The sequence below is a fragment of the Mycteria americana genome, chromosome 4 (genome assembly GCF_035582795.1).
Source record: "Mycteria americana isolate JAX WOST 10 ecotype Jacksonville Zoo and Gardens chromosome 4, USCA_MyAme_1.0, whole genome shotgun sequence".
NCBI lineage: Eukaryota > Metazoa > Chordata > Aves > Ciconiiformes > Ciconiidae > Mycteria > Mycteria americana.
The window spans coordinates 57,478,001-57,499,657 of record NC_134368.1 but is presented as its reverse complement, the minus strand read 5'-3'; the positions used below and the strand labels follow the sequence as shown (position 1 = coordinate 57,499,657).

Here is a 21,657-nt window from a genome sequence, read left to right as displayed (position 1 = left end):
TCTCACAGGCACATTCTGCAAAGCGTTATTTTCATCAATAATTTGCTACTGTTATTATCAATCTTTATGGAAAAAAGTAAACATACAAGGCATTAACAAAACCTTGAGCATTCAACAAACTTTACCAAGATGTTTTTATTTGACATTCTGTTCCATAGAAAGAATATAACTCTCATCACCAATTGACAAGTTACTGAAATCACCGAGATAACTGTAATTTAGTTTTTGGCAAACACCTCCCAGTTAAAGGTGTAGATATTACAGAAAACAATCTAAAGACATCAACAGTCAACATTTTTTAGGAAGTGTCAGAAACCCCAGGGAAGCGATTGTGCCCCTGTACTTGGCAATAGTGAGGCCGCACCTCGAATACTGTGTTCAGTTTTGGGCCCCCCACTACAAGAGAGACATTGAGGTGCTGGAGCATGTCCAGAGAAGGGCAACAAAGCTGGTGAAGGGTCTAGAGCAGAAGTCTTCTGAGGAGCAGCTGAGGGAACTGGGGTTGTTTAGCCTGGAGAAAAGGAGGCTCAGGGGAGACCTTATTGCTCTCTCCAACTACCTGAAAGGAGGTTGTAGAGAGGTGGGGGTCGGTCTCTTCTCCCAGGTAACAAGTGACAGGACGAGAGGAAATGGCCTCAAGTTGCGCCAGGGGAGGTTGAGACTGGATATTAGGAAATTTGACTTCACTGAAAGAGTTATCAAGCATTGGAAGAGGCTGCCCAGTGAAGCGGTTGAGTCGCCATCCCTGGAGGTATTTAAAAGACGTTTGGATGAGGTGCTTAGGCACATGGTATAGTGGTAGTCTTGGTAGTGTTAGGTTTACGGTTGGACTCGATGATCTTATAGGTCTCTTCCAACCTATACGATTCTGTGATTCTGTGAAAATACCCACCCTGCTGATGCACACCGATTAGGTAACTGTGAGTGCAAATGTCAGATTTCTTCTGCATAAACAGAATAAAAACTTGTCCTAAAAGTCTTGTTTTGTGATCTCTCATATTTAATCACTTACTATTTCGTGAGTCATATATGCAAAATTGTGTTCCAAAATACCTAAAGTACCCAGATAACGTGGTAAATAAGTTTGTTCAGAAAAAAAAGATTCTGAGGAGCTAATATGAATAGCATCTGCCCACTTGCCTGTTTGCTAAATGTATACTTCTTTGCAACAGTTTCAAAGCATCTCACAGCTTTTTCTGTAAGCTCAACAGGATAAATTTAACAGCATGTTCCATCGCCTTTGTCCTATTCTAGTTTCTCAGACTGCATTACTCTCAGTCCAGCAGAACTCTGTGGGAGAAGGGCAGTTCTCACACCTGCTACGCTTCCTGGTCACATTTACAATTCTACAATACATGACTTCAACAAAGTGGAAAAATACCACAGAGGCAGTATTTCTGAAAACTTTTCATTTAAAGTACTTTGATATAAAAATTAGAATCCATACAGAAATAAAACTTACATCTATCTGAATCAGTCCTTCAGTTTCACCTGATCAAAATGGTCATTTCTGGCTTTTTGGCTGATGCAATGAACAATGTCATGAGAGCAAAACAGCAGTCATTAAAGATGAACATTACACTCAGAAGCAGCAAGGTAACTGCCCACATGCTACCCAGTTGCTGTAGTTATGTACTGATGAATTTCTAACCAGGATTAAACACAATCTCTCTCACACCAAAAGCACAGGTGTCTCTTACTTGAGATGTTTTGTGTTCAAGAGTCAGCTGCAGTGTTTGGGGGAGAGGTTAAAGACATTCTCTCCGGCTTGAACACTAAGCCACTTTATTATAAACACACGATGATTTAGATGCATGAACACATGCCTTTGTGTATGTAAACTGAAACTTGATTGCCTTTTCAGGGCCTAGACAAAAATTAACCCAGCAGTTTAAAATTACCCCTCTAAATGACTGAAAACAGTCTCAGTTTCACTATTTGTTTTGTCCTCTTTCAAAGCCAAACAAACAACAAAAATGTTCCAGGAGCCTGATCTCCAAAATAGAATTTGTATGCTAGGATTTACTTAGTTAACAAATCCCTAAGCATTTTCTTACAAGAAAATTGGGGCAAATCCAGGGAGTCAATAACATGATTAAAAACCAAAAAGGCACTTGCAGAAAAGCAGACCCTAGCATTAATTGTATGACTTTTAATTGGCCTCTTCCCTTATTGCTTGAGTTTCTAAGCACCTTTCCCACATGCATTACGTGGTAAGATTAGCATCTACCACCAGTAGCTTTGTTCATTCTCTCTTTACATGAGCTGTATTTTGGGGCAGAGATTGTTTTTATCCAAGCTGTATTTGCTGCTATATGCATCTTAGAGAAGTCAGGTCAAAACCACCTCTCTCTCATTTGAAGATGACTGGGATTAAAATTGCTTTGTGGAAGTTTGTGTTACCATATATGCCTGCTTCCCACATGATGTCTGATTCCCACAAACCGTACTGCAAACTTGCATCTACAATAAAAAAATACCCCTACACACCACACTCAACCACGACAGTCTCCACCACGGAGATTGTCTGAAGTCTTTCAGATAATGGGGCACAGGAAACTAAACATTTCAACTCACAGTATTTTTTAGTGTGAAAATTCAAAGGTGGATGAAGGAACGTCATTTAGCTCCTAGCACAATGGGAAAACGTAAAATCCAGCTAAACTTGTCCAAAACCACACACCTGTGCCTACTGAGGAACTGTAAGTGTGTGTGCGTGTGCATATGCATGTGTGTGCAGTATTCTTTTCTTCCCACAGCGGGTCAGTTGCCCTTGTGAAAAAGGTTAAAAAAAAGGATAAAAATAAAAAAACCTAGGAGGATACATATACGTACACAGAAGACAATGGGGTTGCACCAACCAACCAAAGAAACATAATGGCAGTTACTTTGCATCACTACTCCTCTTTAATAACCAAGTAACTCCTCTTTAATAACCAATAACCAAATAACTGTACAAGTAGGCACAGCTGGAAGAACACAAGTTCATTTATTGTACTCTGAATATTTGTTTTAAAACTTTATAAGGATCAGGCATTTAAAATGGAAACAACATAATGTAGGAATGCTCTCATCCAGGAACAACAATTCTCTTTCTGTTTATCTCGACCATTTGATTTCAGATCTCTCTCCTGCTGTTCTCCAACATCCACTGCATCTAACTACCTTTTAAAAACAAAGATAGGTTTCTCTAACCAACTGTTGTTAGCCCCCTGATTTTTTGGAGTCCAGATTCTTCCCTCTCTACTGTCCCTCTTCAACTTTCCGGCCTGAATTTTAAAAATGAGGTAAAACATTTTCTTCTTTGATACCGGCATCCAATCCAATACCTACAAACAGAGAATGGGACTTCTTCCTGTTACCTTTCTACAGACAAGGATAACCTGATGCAAATTTCACCATCTACGAGGAAACAAGCTTTAATGTTTGATTCAGATACTAACAGTCCAGTTACTTCTGAAAACACTTAGAGTCCAGTTATTTCTGAAAACATTTACAGACATCTCATCCAGCAGCCGCGTGCCTTTTAAAAAACTAAGACTTTAAACTTCATTCTTTTTCTTTCTAGCTTTGTTCTCATACTGGCCTGGCTAAAAACCTGAACAGTATATATATACTAACAAATTAGGAAGACTTCTTATTCCTCCAAGCAGGAAATAAAATCATTTGAATATTACCCTAAATAGTTGAACACTATCCCCCTCCCCTCCCCCCCCCAAAAAAAACCAAAGAAATTTGAGCTTTAGTACCCCAAATCTATCTATTCATGTTTCAAAGTGCACCAGTGCACTTGCTGATGAAGCTAACATTTTACATAGGGCCAGAAAAACAAAACAAAACATGACATATGCTTCCTTTCCCAGACCTTCAAAGAGAGACATGGTAAGCAGGTCTCTACTTTTCATCTATGTTCTTTGAATATAAATGTATTTTTTTAAATCAATTTGGAGAGATGAAGGATGAACAGTATCACCAACTTCTCTACCCCACAAAGACCTGCCTCATCATAAAAGAGGGTGATGCCTGGTGGAAACTGTTATTACTCACTCATCTCTTAAACTTTCTGTACATTGAGGCAACCAAACAAAATAAAAGCATAAGAACTGATGTGACGGGATGCCCATTATATCCTCAGAAAATGAATGCAAAAGACTACCACATCAGGGTATCTGCCTGCCGTTGTATTTTAGAATACAAAGAATCAACTCATCCTTTCTAAAACTTGTCCATAATTTTTTAATTAATTCAGTATAAAGATTGAATTCAGGACAGATTAATATTTTATGGAAGAAGGTTTGGTTATAGCACAGAGCAGTTTAACAGGATGGAAACTAAGGCATATTCTGTAAAAGGTACACTGAAGGTATATATGTTAGTGAATTGTGATCTTTATTACCCAGAGTTCATTATACTTGTGAACTGGAATTAGTCTGATGGTTTAAATAAATTTCTATGTTGAAGAACTTCCATCTCTTTCTTTATGAGACATTTTACATCAACCTCTTCGCACTTGTCAAGGCTGGGTTTCAGAAAGCAAACCTTAAGATGAGAAACTCAACTACTACACTCTAGCTGACTTGATATACTGAAAGCACAGTTCTTTCTGCAAGTTTTCTAGCAGAGTGTTTTTTCTCTTTAACTTGGCTTTCATTCGAATTTACCTGTTAAAAATAAACTTAACTGGACACTGAATGAAAGTCATGAAATTCACTCTGATTATGCTCTTAGCCTGTTTATTTTGCTTATTAAAAATAGAGAGGAATAAGGATGAAAGAGAGGCAAAGACATTTGTGTTTTATATGGTAAGTATATTTTTGCTACATCAGGGTTATAAAACATGGCAGACTATCTGATTACAGAGAAGTACATTTTTAGGAACAGCATCACGTTCTCTGAAATCCTGTAGCAGCTATGAAATATTGAGGTAGAAACAGTAACTGTTGTACTGTACAGTCTCTACAACGTGTTTTACCTGGTATTGTTTACTTCTTTTAGTGGCAACTATCCATCCTTGAGCCTCACTTTTCTATCCTTTGCAAAACATAATCTGTATAGAGACAATTGTTTTAGAGATCAGCATTTCCCAAACGGAGATGTTGGGAAATGTATTGTGCAATAGATGCTGCCAGTTGCTGGGTCAGGGCTGGAAGCAGGACAAGAGCTGCTGAGATGATTTTGGCTAGAGGACAGAGCAGGCTGCTCTGACAGAACAGGGATACTGATCCAAGGCATTTAGTCTCAAGCCTTCGTCACTGCAGTGCCTTCAAAGTCAGGATGCTGCCCATCCCTTTCAATACCTGGCCATTTCGCCTTAGCTCTGGCTACCTCCTCTCAACTTCATCCAGCACTTCATTTCCCTTGTAACCCAGTTATTTTTCCCAAAATACTGGGAGCGCAGCTCCAGAGCAAAAACCTTTGGTGCAGAATATATTCTCAGAGAAGCACAGGGAGGGAAAAAAGGAAGTTTGAAAACTGCTATTTTCTACCTCTGCACAAAATAGCAGGCCATACATATACACAGGCTTAGGTCTTCTGATGCTTCAGAGGACACACAAGTTGGGTCATGAACCTACAGCGGTTACATAGACAACCCTTAGTTTAAGCTGTGCATGTCCTTCTAAACACTTTAATTTTTTAAGGCTGAATAAAAGATGCTTTTCTGAAGAAAAATAAATCCCATTTTTGTTAAAAGCAATGTAACAACAGTGAGAATATTGTACAGGCAGGATTCCAAACAGTTGCTGGCATTTTGAACATATATTGTCCAAACCTGCTTAAAGCAGGTCTACACAACTAAACTCTAACAGCTGTTAGCTACCAGCACCTTTTACTTCCATTACCCTTGCCATTAATGCAGCTGCTGCAGAAGAAAATTTTCTGGAGAGGGAGAGTAGGGAGAGGGGAAGAGAGACATCCCCTTCCCAAATACTAATCAAGCAAAATCTTAACACAGGAAAGGTTTTACCAATGGTTGTTTTATTTACATCGTTCTCAACTACTCATTTTGATTGCATCCACTTTAATAAATTATAGTGTTTCTGAAGTCCCCAGGCAAAGGTTAAGACTGGACCAAATATTTATGACTTAGATGAACACTGTCCTGATGCACAGTCTGGAAAAACTGGGAAAACGCAAGCTATACACACACACATTTTTCTTTTTAAAATAAAAGAAAAAGAAAAAAAAAAGTGTGCTACAGACAGCAAATCCCTGCATTATTCAAAATAAGAGGTGATAAACAGCTATAGTGTTCTGAAATATACAAAGTAAACGGAACCAAAATATTAAGGGAACATCATGCATATTTTCACCGACATTATTGGCACAGATCTCTTAAGCACAAACAGGAAAGAAAAGGCATTTCAAAAACCATGAGAAGTGATTGCTAACTCGTTCAAGTTGACAAGGAGCCCCATCAACTATGTATTTTTGAAGGGATTTTAAGTCAGTAATGAAACAGACTTGAAATTTGATGTTTGCCTTTAAATGTTAAAAGTTTACTAATATTTCTTCTCCCACCTATGACTTCAATAAATACTTGGTGGTGTAGGGGGGTGTTTTAAGGAAACTATTCTCAGTGTAGAACTCAACAATGCTCAATTTCCGCAAAAGCGGCATACGGAAGTTGTAGTTTTTACTTTCTTTCAGCTGCTACAAAGACGTGTAATCTCTGAATAAAGATTTGAGTATAATTTCTCAGTATACAAGTGAGAAAAGGTTTGTGCAGAGAGGCATTTTTATCAAAGACACTACTCTCCTCTACAGACTTTTTCTCATCCATAAACTGTTGCAGCTGCAATAACCCTACATTACCCTAAATGACGCTGTTTGTTTTTCTAATACAACAACATGAATTGCCTCCTCTTGTTATTAATTAAGCCTGCTTATTATTTCCTGTTGGGTGGGACCTGGGAGTTCTGTCTGTGTATTTTTAAAGTTAAAAAACTGTTTAAATTAAAATTTTCAAATATTTTCAGTCATGAGCAGATGCATTATCAGACAACAGTATAAGAACTACAAAACATTTAGGAAATGAAATTAATCACAAGTATTAAAGAGATTTCAGAAGTGTGATGCTGTGAATCAGAATTGTTGGGTGCAGAATTATTGTAGGAAATCTAGACTCAAATTTATTACACCAGATAACTACTAAATTTGAATAAAAATTCATAGCATGAGGAAATTCACTTGGCAAAGAGTAACTGGACTACCTGAATGGTTGCTTTTTTAAGTGTCTTTACTAACAGAATTTTTGTGTGTTTTATTCCTTTCCCAAATGTCAAAGTAGTGAACCAATAGGACAAGAGGAAACACTAAGATGCCATAAACATATACACTGTTTTTCCAGGATAGTTAGAATAAAATTAGAATGTTTTTGTTAAAACACATTCAAAGCAACTTAAACCAAAGGAATAAACAGTATTCAAATATATGGCAAACATACCCTGTTATATGTATAATGCTAAGTATATGTAAAAATACTGAGGTTCAACACAGCAAAACCACCCTAGTAACTACACTGTATTTTAGCCACGTGGGGTGGCAATGCTACTTGAACTAACCTGAATATCATGTTAAAATGCTGTTACTTTTTCTTACAGATTAAAAAGAATCACTGAATGTTCTTTAGACATAGTCCTAGTTCATACAAAGTTGTTCATCAAAGTCAAATTTTAACTTAAAAAGCCACGCATACTCATTTTGTAAGCCTTAAGTGTAATGAATCATCAATATTAAGCAGCAAACCTTTTCCTTGGGGGGGGGGGGGGGGGGGGGGGGGGCGGGGGGGTTGCGGAGAACAGCGTTTCTGAGAAGCCAAGTAACAAGCAAACACAAGATTTCAGAAGTCCAGTTCACATAAGGTTTGCTGCATCACCAGGTACTTTCACACAGGTTCTGGGGTCTTACTGAAGACCCACTCCCTCATTTCATGAACAACAGCAGCAGAAGAGGTCTCAGAAAACAGCAAGGGCTGTTACCACTGGAATCACAAAAGTGAGCTAAGGGACTCTGAGTGTCCTTTTGGTTTCAAACAGCCACTGAGAACGTAACATGACAGAAACGGTCAGTTAAATAACACCAGTAAGTGGAACCAAACAGGTAGAACTAAGTCCAGCACCATTACAGTTATACCTTAGGTTTCAAATCTACAGGTGCAAAGTGGTTACTAAGGCTTTTTTGTGTTTTGGGGTTTGGGGGTTTTTTTGGTGTTTTTTTGTTTGTTTTTTTCAAAGAAATAGTAAAACTCCTGCAGCCTCAATTTTCTACAATAACCTATAACAAAACCCACTTAGACTAAACTGAGACCCCAAAAAAGTCTGCTCACTTTATTTTTACTTCATTTGTGTGTTAAAATCTGTCTGTAAGTGTTCAAACAGACAGAAATATGATCTTGAAAAGAAACAAAATAAACCAAACAAAACAAAGCAACACTACACAACTCAGACCTACTTCCCTCTTTATCTGTTGATACCAGTACAGTTTGCTTGGAGAATGCAATGAAATAGAGGTATTTTAGTTTAGCTAAGTCTCTATTTTAAATGAAGAAAGGGGGAGGGGGGGGAATTTATCTGGCACTGCTTTTCAAAAGAACATAAAAGTTGAAAGGGGGAAAAAATGCTAGTAGTAGTAATAGTAGCCTCCTCCCCATACGTGGTCTGTCAGCTCCACCTAAATCCTAAACAAAGGATTTTACCTTGAGACTAGAATAATTTGAAACATCTTTTAAGGCCTCACTTCTGAAACTGTCAACAGTGCTTCAGCAAAATATATATGTTTAAATGAAAGCACTGAAGAAGACTCACTGAATTACTTCTATGCTCAAAATTAGATGCAAACTTAGTGCCTGACTGACCTAAGGGCACAGTTAATGACAACTGTAATTATGATCTTATCAATGCAGAACTTCATAAAAGGTTCACAGCTTTTTTAAAGGACATCAAATTACAACTTCCACTTCTAAAATACCTGTGTCAGAGCTAAAAGTGACCAAGACCAGGAATTTCTTTTTCATTGTTTGCCTGAAACATTCTCTCGTCTTTGTTTTATAATAGCTGTGCTATTTTGTGTCTGAGAACCAAAGAAGAGCTATCAACATGTTGGGAAAAAAAAAATTTAAACTAACATTAGAGTTTTCATTAATTGCTTAGGGAAATGAGTAACAGTTTTCTTTAATACTTCTGAATTTAGAGTTTGCAAATATTTACAGCACTGAAAGGTGAGAAGATTTTAGCAAGTATATTTTGAAGCGATCTATGAAAACACAGAGTAATTAACCAGAATCTCTGTAGACCACAGAATTTTCTCATCACTAGCTACATCAGAAAGCCAACTGTAAGTTAGTAAAAAATACACTGTCTTTCACTGTATCTTTGCAACTTCAAAACAACATTTACTTTGTACGCATGTAACTATCGAGGGAGACGCGAACTTCCTAGTCAGCATAGAGCATCCTTGATAGTAGACTCATAGGCCTTTAAACTTGGTTCCTGAACTTCCAGACTCAGCAATGATAAGCACTGTAACAGGAATTCCTAACTGCACTTATTTCTGGAGTTTGCATGTATTCGTGAGACAGTGGCATGGGAAGATTTTGGGAAAAGGCAATGATGAAAAGGAGGAGTATTGTTTACATGAAAACACAAAAAAAAAATCTACTAATTAACAAATTTGCACCAGTGATATTTATTTGTAGGTATCCATTACTGAAGTCACATAATGCCAGCTCAATGAAAAAAGTAAAAATTTAGATTTATTATTAAAACTTATTTTGAAAGTCAAATACATAGTAATGGAGAAACACTTAAATTGCTGTTTTTCAATAAATGAAGTAGGAAATTTTAGAATGTGCATATAAATGAAGTATCACTGTCTGCTCTCCACCTTCTCGCCCTCTCCTTGTTCTCTCTCCCAGCACACTTTTTTTCCCCCAGTAAATTTTTCTGATTTCAAAATATATACTACAAAAACATTACCAAGGTGTTGACTGAACTAAGCATCTACAGGTATGAAGTTTATCTGCTACATTATTTTTTAAAAACACACAACATGACACAAAGTGATACAAAGCCATTCTCAGTTTTACAACCGTAACTCTACTCAAAGTGTATTCATTACGTGCATGAGAAAATAATTTCATTTTTTGATGACTCTACTGTTTATTGACACTTCTTTCTTTAAAAAAGGGGCAAAGGGTGGAAAGAGAAAGGCTTTTTCCCTTCTGTTTAATATTTCAGATTAAATTATTTAACAGATCTTGCACTTATTTCAGCACTGAGTTTCCTTGAAATCTCCACACTCTGTGGCAGAACCTGACAACAATATTTCAGCATAAATGTCAGTTAAATTCTTGAGCCAGGGAAGTTTACGGAACAGAGGCTCTGCCTCTGGATAGTTACAGGCTGCTTTTTCCTCTTTCGTTTTCTCAGTTTAACTGTAGTCATTTCTGTAGATTACAAAACACTGCAGACAGGATGACGTCTTAGAATGACGTCTTGGTTAATGCTTTCCTAGAATGGGCAGCTACATTCTCTTTTGAAAGAACAAAAATGCTTCGACTGAAATACTATTTCAAAAGCTGATACTTCACAGTACATAGCACAGAGACTCTGGATGTCAATAAAAACAGAGAGCTGTATTTTCAACTCTGTTCTGTGAGCTTGACAGTGGTGGTGTAGCACCTTATAGCATGTAAGGCACAAGGTGATATGGCAGAGAATTCATCCACTTAGTACTAATTTTCTCTGTGAACAGAATAAATGAAAAGAGGACTTCTGAAGCACAAAACATGTCAAATATGATCGGCACTTTAAAACTATCTTTTAAAAAAATAATCTGTATTTCTTTTAAAATGTTATTCTTGGGGAAGATTTTGAGCATTTTAAAACAGGAAGTTGAAACGCAGCACCGAAGTTATGATGATCCCTTGCCTACAAAGCCTTATTCTGTAAATGCTTACAGGCACTCATATTTACTTATTTGAATGAAATTACACAGCAGTACATTGCACTATGGTAATGCCCAAATAACACATAGCTCATCTGTACTACAGTTCAGAAATAATACTCCATTTTATGTTCACATAAGTCACTAGTGCTTCTTTAGCAAAGTCACCAAAGCAGAAAACATCAATAGGTAAACAAAATAATTGCGATGATGAAAAGTTGAATATTCTTGGTTTTTAAGGTCAAATGTAACAGACTGATCAGTCTGATAATATTCCTCGTCACGGTGAGAACTTTTCAGTTTCATCCCTTACTACTAAATTGCCGTTAAAAAACCTCACTATTTACTACCATTGAAAGTAGCCTTTATTTATGCTATTTGTGACACTTAACAAGCCCCACCCAAGACCAGGACACCAAAAGGTGCCAGTAGCAAACCTACGTTTGCATGGTAACCGTCTGTTTTCTCAAGGCCAGCCGGCGACTACACAGCAGCAGGCACTCCAAACTGTGTCTCAGGTTAAGTACCTGAGATGTCACCTTCGAAACCAAAAGCGTAAAAAGCAGCACCTCCTTGCCTACAAGCACCCACTATGCGGTCAGCAGAAGTTGGGCTTCCAAACTTTTTCATTTTACTTGACAGTCCTTCACAGACACCCCTTCCTAGCTAGGAAGACCCCTATACTACCTTAGCAGAAAAGACTACGTGCTTAAAAAAAATAAATCACGGAAGAGTCGTGAGGCGGTTCGCGCACTAACAGAGTGCAATTTTTCAAACCCTCCGCAGAAAGGAAAGCGAGACGGCAATCGCCCTTCTCAGAAGCTGCGCACCGGGAGGAAGGGGGTGTCCGCCTCCCCGGTCACCCCCGCCGGCAGGGCCGGCACCGCCGCGACCCACAGCCCCCGCAATCCCCCGAGTCCCGCCACACGGCACCGGCCGTTGTCGCCGGTTGCCCGCCTTCCCCTCTCGCTCGCTGCAGCCGCCCCGGCGAGCGCTGGCAAACCCCGCGGCAACCGCTCCCGGTGCTTCAGCGGGAGGTCCGCGCCCGGGCCGAGGTCACAGGCGAGCGGCCGCCCGGCGCCAGGCGTGGGGCTGGCCCGGGGACACGCTTCCCGTCGGCAGACCTCTCCCCCGGAGGGCCGCCAAGCTCTCCGCGGCGCTTCCCCCGCTCCCAGCCCAGCCCGAGCAGGGCGCAGCTGCCCGCTCCCACTCCGCTCTCGCCCCGCATCGGGCGGCAGCGGCGCCGCGCTCCCCTCAGCACGGAGGAAGCGCAGCCAACGGCAAACGGGCGCCGAGGTAAGGGCAGGGGAGAAGGAAGGCAGCCAGCGGCGGGTCAGGGGCCGCCTGAGGCTCACCCGGGGCAGGGCAGGGCTCGCGGCGCCTCGTCGTCGTCGTCTGCCGCTGGCAGGTCCCGGCCGCGCGTCCCTCAGCGCCGCGCCATGTAACCGGCGTGACGCCGCCGGCGCCGCCCGCGCCCTGGCTCCGCACGGACTTTCCCCCTCCCTCCCGTTCGCCCGCCCCACCGCGGGCCCGCTGGCGAGGGCAGCCGAGCGGCACCGGCCTGCGCGGCCGCCGCCTGCGTAGCCTCCGCCCCCGCCTGCCCGCCCCTGCCCCCCGGCCCGCCGCACTTCCTGGCTGGAAATTCCCGCTGACGCTCCGGCAGCGCAAACGGACGCGCGGGAGGGGCGGGGCGGGAGCGGGCGGCCGAGGGGGAGCGGGCGGCCGTTGGGCGCGAGCACCGTTGCGGGGCGGGAGGAGGGGCGGCTGCACAGCCCCGAGCACCACCAGCCGCCGCTGGCCGCCCCCTCAGCGCCGCGCGCGGCAACGGCCGCCCGCCACCTCACAGCTGTGGAGAAGCCCACCCCGGGCGGGCGAGGAGAGACCGCGGCGAAGCGAGCAGGGCAGCGTGGAGCCGAGGAAGCGCCTGCCACCCGCCCGCTGGCGAGGAAATCCCTCCCCCTCCGGCCAGGAGGAAGCCGCGTGAATACGTGAGCCTTTTCATCCCGGGGGAATTACCGCCGCCACAACAGTAATCCTGTCGTTGTCCGTGTTGCTTGGCCCACAGCGACGTTCTCAGCACTTGTGTGGAGTCAGGCCCGACCTGGTGGCTGCCAGCGTTTTCTTGTTGGTCGACCCCTAAAAAGCTTTGAAGGGAAGAGGGACTATGCAAGAGTGAATTTAAACCCACTTACATAGTGCCTGGCTGCTGGCTGCCTTTCATGGGCACATCATAAAAGGAGGTTTACTGATTGACTACCACCTGATGTCTGAAAATAGCACTGAGCAGAGAGCACAGGCTACACAGCACCAATTTTCTGTGGATTTATACAGCTGCTGGCAGAGCAAACTCCCAGACGGGTTAACTTCTGTTAAGTACTGCCAACCATCAATAATACACTGGACTTCTTAATACCAAAATCCATGTTTGTAGTACAGTAACCAAGTCTCCCAGACACATCTAACCAAGGTTGAAGAAAGTCAGCTAGTGCCATGTTTAATTGGCACAAATATTATGTGAAACATTTAAGTTCAGACATCTTTTATGCTGAGTCTTAAACATCTGATTTGCTAAGGGTGAAGAGCATCTCAAATCAGCAGCCGGCATGGCTCACCTGATGTGTGTTAGCCCAGAGATTCAGCAGTGCACCTGAAAAGCACCTGTGGGGGATTTTGTTATGCTAAGGCCACATGAGGTGGAACTTCACTAATTATTTATCTCACAGTTGAATGAGACTAACAAAAATAATAATTTATAAGAAGGATTAAAAAAACCCCCTGTAAATGAATGAAATGATGTGACTGTTGCTTCTTGTATTCAAGCAAGGAACTGTAATCCAGAGCAAAAATGGAGTCAAAAGAAACAGGGTCAAATCATAAGCCACCTTTTGACTGGGACAAGAAGAAAGGGGTATTTTTACCAGAGAGCTATTACAGCCTTTAACACTGTATGGGTAGTCCAGTCATGTCATAGAGGGAAACTATGCTGCTGAACACTTCCAGTCTATCCAGAGGGTAGCTGATTTCATTCCTGGAAAGGGAGGAGATTCAGATGTTATGCTTTGTGCCCCATCTCTGGGTTGCAACAGAGACGTACTCATTTAAAATTAATGCTGAGACTGTGAAAGGGAGCTTGGAAATGCAAAGGATTTTTTCTGTCTTTTGATAAGGGAACTGAAATGTCATACAGGTTACACATACATATGTATGAAGTCCTTTCCTTTATTTGGATTGCCACTCATGCTCTGTGATGCAGTTCTGAAAAGGCAAATCCCAAATTGGGAATTGAGAATGACTCAGCATTTCTGGGTAAACCATGTTTTTCCTTATTAAATGGGGGTATTTTCTGGACACTCAAGACGCAGTATTAACCTTTTCTGTGGAAACAAGTACACTGAAGTAAGCAGAGCAAGTGAGGAGAGAATTAGGCCCCAATGCCATTTAAGAAGGAAGTCTAGATGGATTTAAAATACAAAAAGTGTTTCAAAATAAGATTCATTTGAAAGGAAAGGTACCCTATCACAGCTAGTTAAAGGCATGCTCACAGGGCAAAACCTGTATGAACAAGTACCAGGAAATCAGACAATATGGAAAAGTTCCAAAACTTAAGGATACTTACCTCGTGGATTTATTTTAAAAGGACACATTATCAAGTACTCAGGCTCAGCTTTCCCTGTGAAATCCTAATCGCTTCCACAAACATCTAGATTTTAAAAGAAAATTCTCTTCTCAATTATGTTTAAAACATAAATTTGTCTTTCTTATAACTTAACACTGTAACAGAATGTTATTTCTACTGAAACCCACAACAGTGCCAGGCTGTAAGCACACAGTTTGGTAAAATTATCTTCACAGAACACTCTAGATAAATGAACTGCTTTAAAGCACAGGATTCTCACCTGATGAGCCAAATGAGCAATTATTTCTCTAGTGCTGTTTCCAACCACTAGGGAAATTCAGCGGATAATACAGACTCAGGTATGAGTAGTTTGCAGTGATAAAGTGGTGCCTCTTTCCTGCATAGCACAGGTTTGCACTATTACCATCAAGATACTTCAGTATCTGGACAATGTCAGCTCAGAAATGAAGAGCAGGTGATTAAAACTGAACCTAAAGGAGCAAATGCATATGTTGCTGAGCTGAGGGAGACATTGTGAAATGTTTCTAGCTAGGTTATGGTCTCTGGTTGTTGGGGAAGTGTATTGGAGGTAAAGCTTTCTAGCTGTATGCTTACCTAGGCTGTCTCACCTTAATAAGGTTGTGTATGTTTAAGTTTCTTGATATGTAAATGCAATCTAGGAGTTGCATCTGTTCTCTGCTGGGTTTGCTCTAGGAGTACAGATCCCTTTCCAAGGTCAGAAGTCTTTGGCCTCAGTACTTTTTAATCCTGTAACTAATACTGTTTTTCCTTGAGAACAAAGTGTTATTTCTGAGAATTAAGCTTTATTTCTCTAGGGATGTCTGAAAACAGGTAAACATGTCAGATTGGCAGAAATTTTTAAAATAATTACTCTTCACTTTAATTGGTATGCCCAAATTGGAAAAAAAAAATCATTGAAGTTTCCTACTTTATTTTTTCCCTGTTTGAGGTATTTATCAGAATCAGGACAGGATCTTTTCATTCCCTTTGACCTAGTAGCTTTGATATTAAAACAGGAAGAGATGAGGGAAAGTCTAAAATAGCTACTGAGATATACTTCCTTTTAAAGCTTTCAGCTGCCTGTCTTCATTGGCCTGCTAGGCCATACTATCCAAATCTCTTTCTGGTTAATTTATTATTTCTTTATCATCCAGAAGTTCTAACTTAAAAACTGATTTGCCTTGGATAGTAGCCAGTGATTGTCTTACACACATTCCAGACCTCAAAGAGGTTATCAATATTTAGCCAACATTTGCTGTTGGTGTTGCCATTATCTCCTGTAACTTGAATCCACCAGGATCATAAGAAGACAATATGCCTAAAAAAAAATTCATATTTTTAAGACGGTGCCATCGTTCTGAGACAGAATATATATCGAGCTCTAATGAAATAGACAATAGAAACTGTATCAAAAAATTTCTAAATAGCCAAAGTACATATGTAAAGCTAACCAATTTGAACTGCAGCTAGAGCAGGGTCTAGAGTTCAATGATGCTGCTGAATCCCCACGTTGCAGCATCCATGAGAAGTGCTTTCTGTCATCACTGTTTTCTGGTGGATGATGACCTGGCCTCAATTCATCATGTATTTCATCAGCACTTAAATGGACGTAGCAACACCCTGCAAAATTCGGAACAGTATGGCGTCTCCCGTAGTTACACAGGCCGCATCCCAAAAGTACCTTTCACTTGCTTCCTGCAGAACCGCCAATCAGATATGGGATGTCATATTACCTCCAAAGTGTTTCAGACCTGTGACTATGCTAAAAGACCAAATTTCTAGTGGATTGGGTAAAAGTGTCAGAGCTGAAGCAGGAGAAGATTTTAGTAGTGAATAGCTGTTGGGGGAAAAAAAACGAGATTTAGTAGACTTAAATAAGAGAAGCATGAGGTTGTAGACATGGCTGATGTGTATAATTAATAGAGAAAGGGGAACCTTTGGAGAGAGCTAGAAGTAAACAAGAAAAGGAAGATTGAAGAATTATAAAAAAATACAGAAGTGATCATGAAACCTTGAATAGGGTATTACTAAGGATAAGCACTAATCTGAACAATCTGAATAGGAGTGTGAGTGAACCTGTATTTCTATGTGATAGCTGACTTTTGTGCATGAGATACAGATAGAGATAAGTAACAGGTTAGCTCAGTCCTACGCTCCAAGTGGGGAGAAGGTCTGAATGGTTGGAAGGGAGTTTATCAGATTGCCTTTTCTATATTTTCTCTTCCAGAGTCCTATAGTTTTCTTGCATTGATAGCTGATAGATACAGTTATGAGTCTACTTTTATCTCTTCTTCCACGAAGTAAGTCTGCCAGTTAATTTAGAAAATTAATCTAGGCATAAACACTCACATTGGGTGTTACAATAACAACTTCAGCTCTGACATCATCTGCTTTGGTTTCATGTATGACTGCTCAGCATTTACAGCTATGATACAGTATAGGGTATCACTTAAAGACACGGAAGGAACCAAGCAGAGAAGGCAATTTTATGTGTATCATTTTTGGAATGGTTAGCCTAGCTTCCCCTCAGTTTGGCTGTGTAATGCCAGGCTTCCTTCCTTCCTTTCTTTTACACTGGCAGATAGCAAGGAGCATTTCACTGCAGACCCCTTAGTTACACTGAAAATGGTGGCTTATATATTCTGTGTGAACTTGCTGCAAGGTAGCTGCTCTCAGTGGAGAGCTACCCAGAGCACTCCAAGAAGTTGTTAGCTGACTAGCTTGCCTGGACCCTGAAGCTTCTTCATGCAAAAGGTACAGACTGTTCCGAAAGTGTTGCCTAGGCAGGTCCTACTTACCAGTCCAGGTTTAGAGGTTGAGCTGTGTAATACTGTACAATACTGTATGTACTTGTATTCTCAGAATACAGATGGTTATGTTTCTATAAACTATAGGACCACTAGTGGTATGTAGCAGTGTAACAATGTTAAGGACATACACGTTAGAGCCAAAAGCAAATTGCTGCAGCAAGGAGAGTCACAGTTGAGTTACGTGTTCGTTTTCTGGTAATAAATCTAATAATCTACTAGTTGGTTCTTCAGAATCTGGACCTAGTACAGATAGTGAATCAGTCACTCTTCTGTCGCTCAGCTACCTGACACCTTGGCCAGTTGCTGAAGGCAGAGGGATGGGTTTTTGCCATTTGAGTTCAGTGACAGCAGGTTCTTACCAGTCCACTGCATTCACCCCCTTCTCTTCCCACCTACCCTCCCTGTGTTATGATTAATGCTATACTATATTCAGTATTTCTTACATGAGTGGGTCGATTTCTTTTCATAGTCTTTTGCATATCTGAATGATATATACTTCCAACTTTTATCTGATTGCACCCATCAGAACCCAGTTCAAGGGCCCAGTTGTTTTCCCAAGAGACATGAGTTCTTCCCATTCCATGACTGCAGCTTTAGAGCCTCAGCAATGTTTCACCCAGTTAGCTAATGTAAACAAGAACAGCTGTTTGATTCTTGTTGTCTTTGTCACTTTGTTTTGTTAATAGTAATTTTTCATTAAATGCTCAGTTCAATTTATGAGGTAATTTTGGATCAGGTGTACTGAATAGGACCAATGTTAGCTCTGTAGAGAAAGCAGAATTTAGTTAACTTGACTTTGTATTACTGCTCTCTTATGCTGTAGCAGCTCTTTAAGGCCTCGGTGAAGGAGGGAAGTTCCAGACAGCTAAGCATTGTACAAATATATAGGGAAGATATTTCCTCTGCCACAGAACTTTCAATATCTAAATATATAATAGAAAACAGATTATGGAAGCACAAAGTGGCACTCTCATTGCTGTTTGAGCTCATGCAGTGATTCATTTAAGTCTTCTGGTCAATGGTTGGTAGAAGTACTGATTTCCCGAACTGTTTCTGTTGCAAGTTTTAAGCCTTTACCATAATTTGTGACATTGTCCTTAAAATTCCAGTCCTGGAATCTCTGGATGTGTGGCTAGTTTTCTCTCAGGTTTTGATGAAAACTTAAAACTTATGTTGAAGAACCCAAAAGTATCAACATTCAAAAGGTATCTTTTAAATTGTTGTGATTCTCTTTAGGCAAATCCTGTGGGTTTAGGGGACTTTATTTATAATTTTGTAATGATGGGGGGTTAACAACAGTGAGTGGTGAGCTAAGACAAATCACTAGTGTAATGGATCAGGCCTTCTAAAAATACAAGAATATTTGGAGGGCAGTAGGAAAGGCAAGTTGTCTCATGGATTTGGTTTCATAAAAGTTTATGTTCTCTACCTTTGCTCCAGAGCTGTGAGGGTTAGAAACTTTTTTAGGAAAGTATTCTGGACTTAAAGCTGCGACATCAGAAACGGTACAGGTGCTATCTAAGATTGTGATAAGATGCAACAGGCTGATGAAAAGCAAGAGAGTATGCCATAACAAGAGCAGCCCTGTGACAGAGCACGGTTTCAGGAAAAGAGTGGGACCTCAGTCTGTTTTCTACTCTACACAAGAAAAGCAATGATTGATAGTAGTGGAGGAAGCAGAGTGTTCTCCTTATTCTAGTTTCTTTCTCAGTTCCTCTCTTGATTTACTGATTGGAAGCTGAAGCCTGGGTGATAATGGGACAGAGTCTTTTATTCTTTCTCTGCCCTGTGTAAGAGTGGTGCAGAGGCATTCAAGGTGTAAATAAACATCCCAGCACCAAAGCCAGCACTGGTATGACCATGCAATTCTGTTCCTGTTCCCAAGTACTTTGTCTTGGATGCTGTCATGCTTACATGGCCTGCTTTGCTTTCAAGGCTAAGGATCCCCACACAGTGCTGTAACACATTAGGTACGTGTATCTGCACAGGCTCAGGGTCTCTGTGCTGCTGAGACCTGACCTGAAAGTGCATGTGACTTTTCTCACCTGAGGATAGGGAAATGGAATTGTAAAGTCTTCAAATGTTGCTGTTTACCTAGACATCCCAATAAGAATATGAGACTACTCTTTAAGCCCTTGGGTGTATTTACAATAGCTCTTCCCAGCTTTAAGCATTGTGCTGCCAACAATTGTCTGCACCCAAAGACACTCCCTTGATAGCACAGTGAGAACTCAGTGCTGCTTGTATTCAGATCAACAGCAAACTCTTGTTGACCTACCTCTGTGTAGGGCTGGCGGCCGAGGGAGGATCTCTGCCTTCTCTGCAGACTTGGAAAGCATTCTGACAGTGGGCTCGTGGTTGTAAATAGTAAGGCTGGGCAGCATCTGTAAAACCGTTCAAGTATTTTCTTGAAGCAAGACTTAGCTTTGCAAGCTGTATATTGGGTCTGCAAGAAGGTGGGGTGGGTGTCATGGCAACTTTATGAATGCTTCTGGGTAGGTCCAGCTGAGTCTGCTGGAGTTCTGACAGTGGTCTAGACAGGTTAGAATGATGTTCTTGTGACAGAAATGCTATTCTTATTCTAAGGATACAGAACAAAAGCCCAAAGAAATGAATACTGAGAATATGAATGTTAGGATGAATTTGAAACACTGAGAATCTCATTTTCCCCACAGTTCTTATCACTAGATAGATGAATATGCCCATACTATCATGATATGTATGTGCCACACTTGGACAATTCATATGGCCTTGGAGCCCACTGCATCTTGCTCCATCCCATGAGAATACTTCGAGGAGGTGGTTGTTCCATTAGAAGAAACTCATCTGTCATTGGATGGTACTACAGGACCTGCCTTACTAGAAAAGTTGGACACGCTGGTATAGTACTTGCTATTTTCAAAACATTTGCACCCGTTGACTTCAGTTGCAGATGTGTTTTTAGTACTTCTGCAATCAGACTTCAGTGTCCAAGTCAAGTGAAAATGAGGAACACTGACTACCTGTGAAAAGTTTGGTTTAAGTGATGTGACTAGCATCACACAGGAACTCTGGCATAGAAGAGGAGACATTACAGCTCACTTGGTCGGGATTAAGGATATAATCCTGTCTCTTCCAGCAGTTATCTGCTTGCTTGTTATAATCCTCCCAGCTTTTGCCAGGAAATTCCTGGAGGCCCTATGGAAAGCAGTTTAACATGCAGTTCTTCTCTAGAGCAGCCCCATCCTAACAACTTGGCTCGATACAGATGCTCTGGAGTGGCAACTTTCATACAAAGCAAAGAAATTTTGCTAAAGTTATAAACTGAAAATAATCTCCTCTTAATAAGAAGTTCTCATCAAAGATTATTAGTGCTAGTAATATAATCAGCCCCATTCATAATATAAAGACAAACTTGTGGTTAGAGCAAAAGTCTCAGAATCTGGGTTCTTTATGTCAACTTCCAGTGTAACTTCAGAGAAGAGAAACGGTGACCATTTATGTTAAAGGCTGGAGAAAGAGTAGGAAGAGCTAAAATAAAGATAATAGCCAGGGACCAATTCTTGTGTAGTATTGCATGTAACCCTTAAATTATTTTCCACTTTGCAAACAAATGAGCAGCATGTCAAGCAAACAAATCTCCAAATCCTGGTTTTGCTGACTTGGATACCAAAACACTTCTTCTTATTTTGGGCCTCCAGTGACATGCAGTAGTGTGATTTTTCTGGTTGCATGAAACACCTGTGGTGTGAAGCATTAAAACAATAGCTACCACAAGTCGGTCTCCTGATCTGCTAATAATTTCACTAAGCTGTGCCTTTTAGAAGAGCAGCTTTAAAACCTTGAAAGAGTCTTGAATAAACTTGAAACTGGAAGAGACAGGGCCAGATTTAATCAAAGTATGTATGACTCACCTTCCACTCTTTGTCAAAATTTTGTGTGACAAAGTCACATAAGCAGCATCTCTAGCTGAAAAATACTGGCTCCCTGAAAATGGAGCTAGTGATTCCCTTTCTAGTAGATGCTTTGCTTACAAACAGCGCAAATTGAAACAGGAATGCTGAGCAGGAAGATAAACTTGAAAACAGGACTACTGAGCTATAAAACTCTTGATGCCTTTTATCACGATGACCTACATAAAAAGTCTACCCCCACTAACTTTCATCCAGTGTGACCTGAAACTGTCAGGCACCATTGCATCTCAGGCATTTATTAGTTCTACGATGTTACTGAAATCAAAGAATTCTCCTCATCCTCACCCTTTTTAGAAGAAAAATATTTCGGAAG

At 40.8% G+C, this 21,657-nt stretch overlaps 2 protein-coding genes across 3 annotated transcripts in view; one reads left to right on the top strand and one right to left on the bottom strand.

The window, feature by feature from the left end:
* The window catches only part of NFKB1 (nuclear factor kappa B subunit 1), a 60,837-nt gene extending 48,526 nt beyond the window's left edge, over positions 1-12,311 (bottom strand). For both annotated transcript variants that reach the window (XM_075500641.1, XM_075500642.1), the window contains exon 1: positions 12,300-12,311. The gene's annotated coding sequence lies outside the window, so the exon portion shown is untranslated. The remainder of the gene's footprint in view (positions 1-12,299) is intronic.
* Positions 12,312-12,900: 589 nt separating this feature from the next.
* Positions 12,901-21,657, top strand: part of SLC39A8 (solute carrier family 39 member 8) — a 67,677-nt gene continuing 58,920 nt past the window's right edge. The window contains exon 1 of the mRNA XM_075500654.1: positions 12,901-12,932. The gene's annotated coding sequence lies outside the window, so the exon portion shown is untranslated. The remainder of the gene's footprint in view (positions 12,933-21,657) is intronic.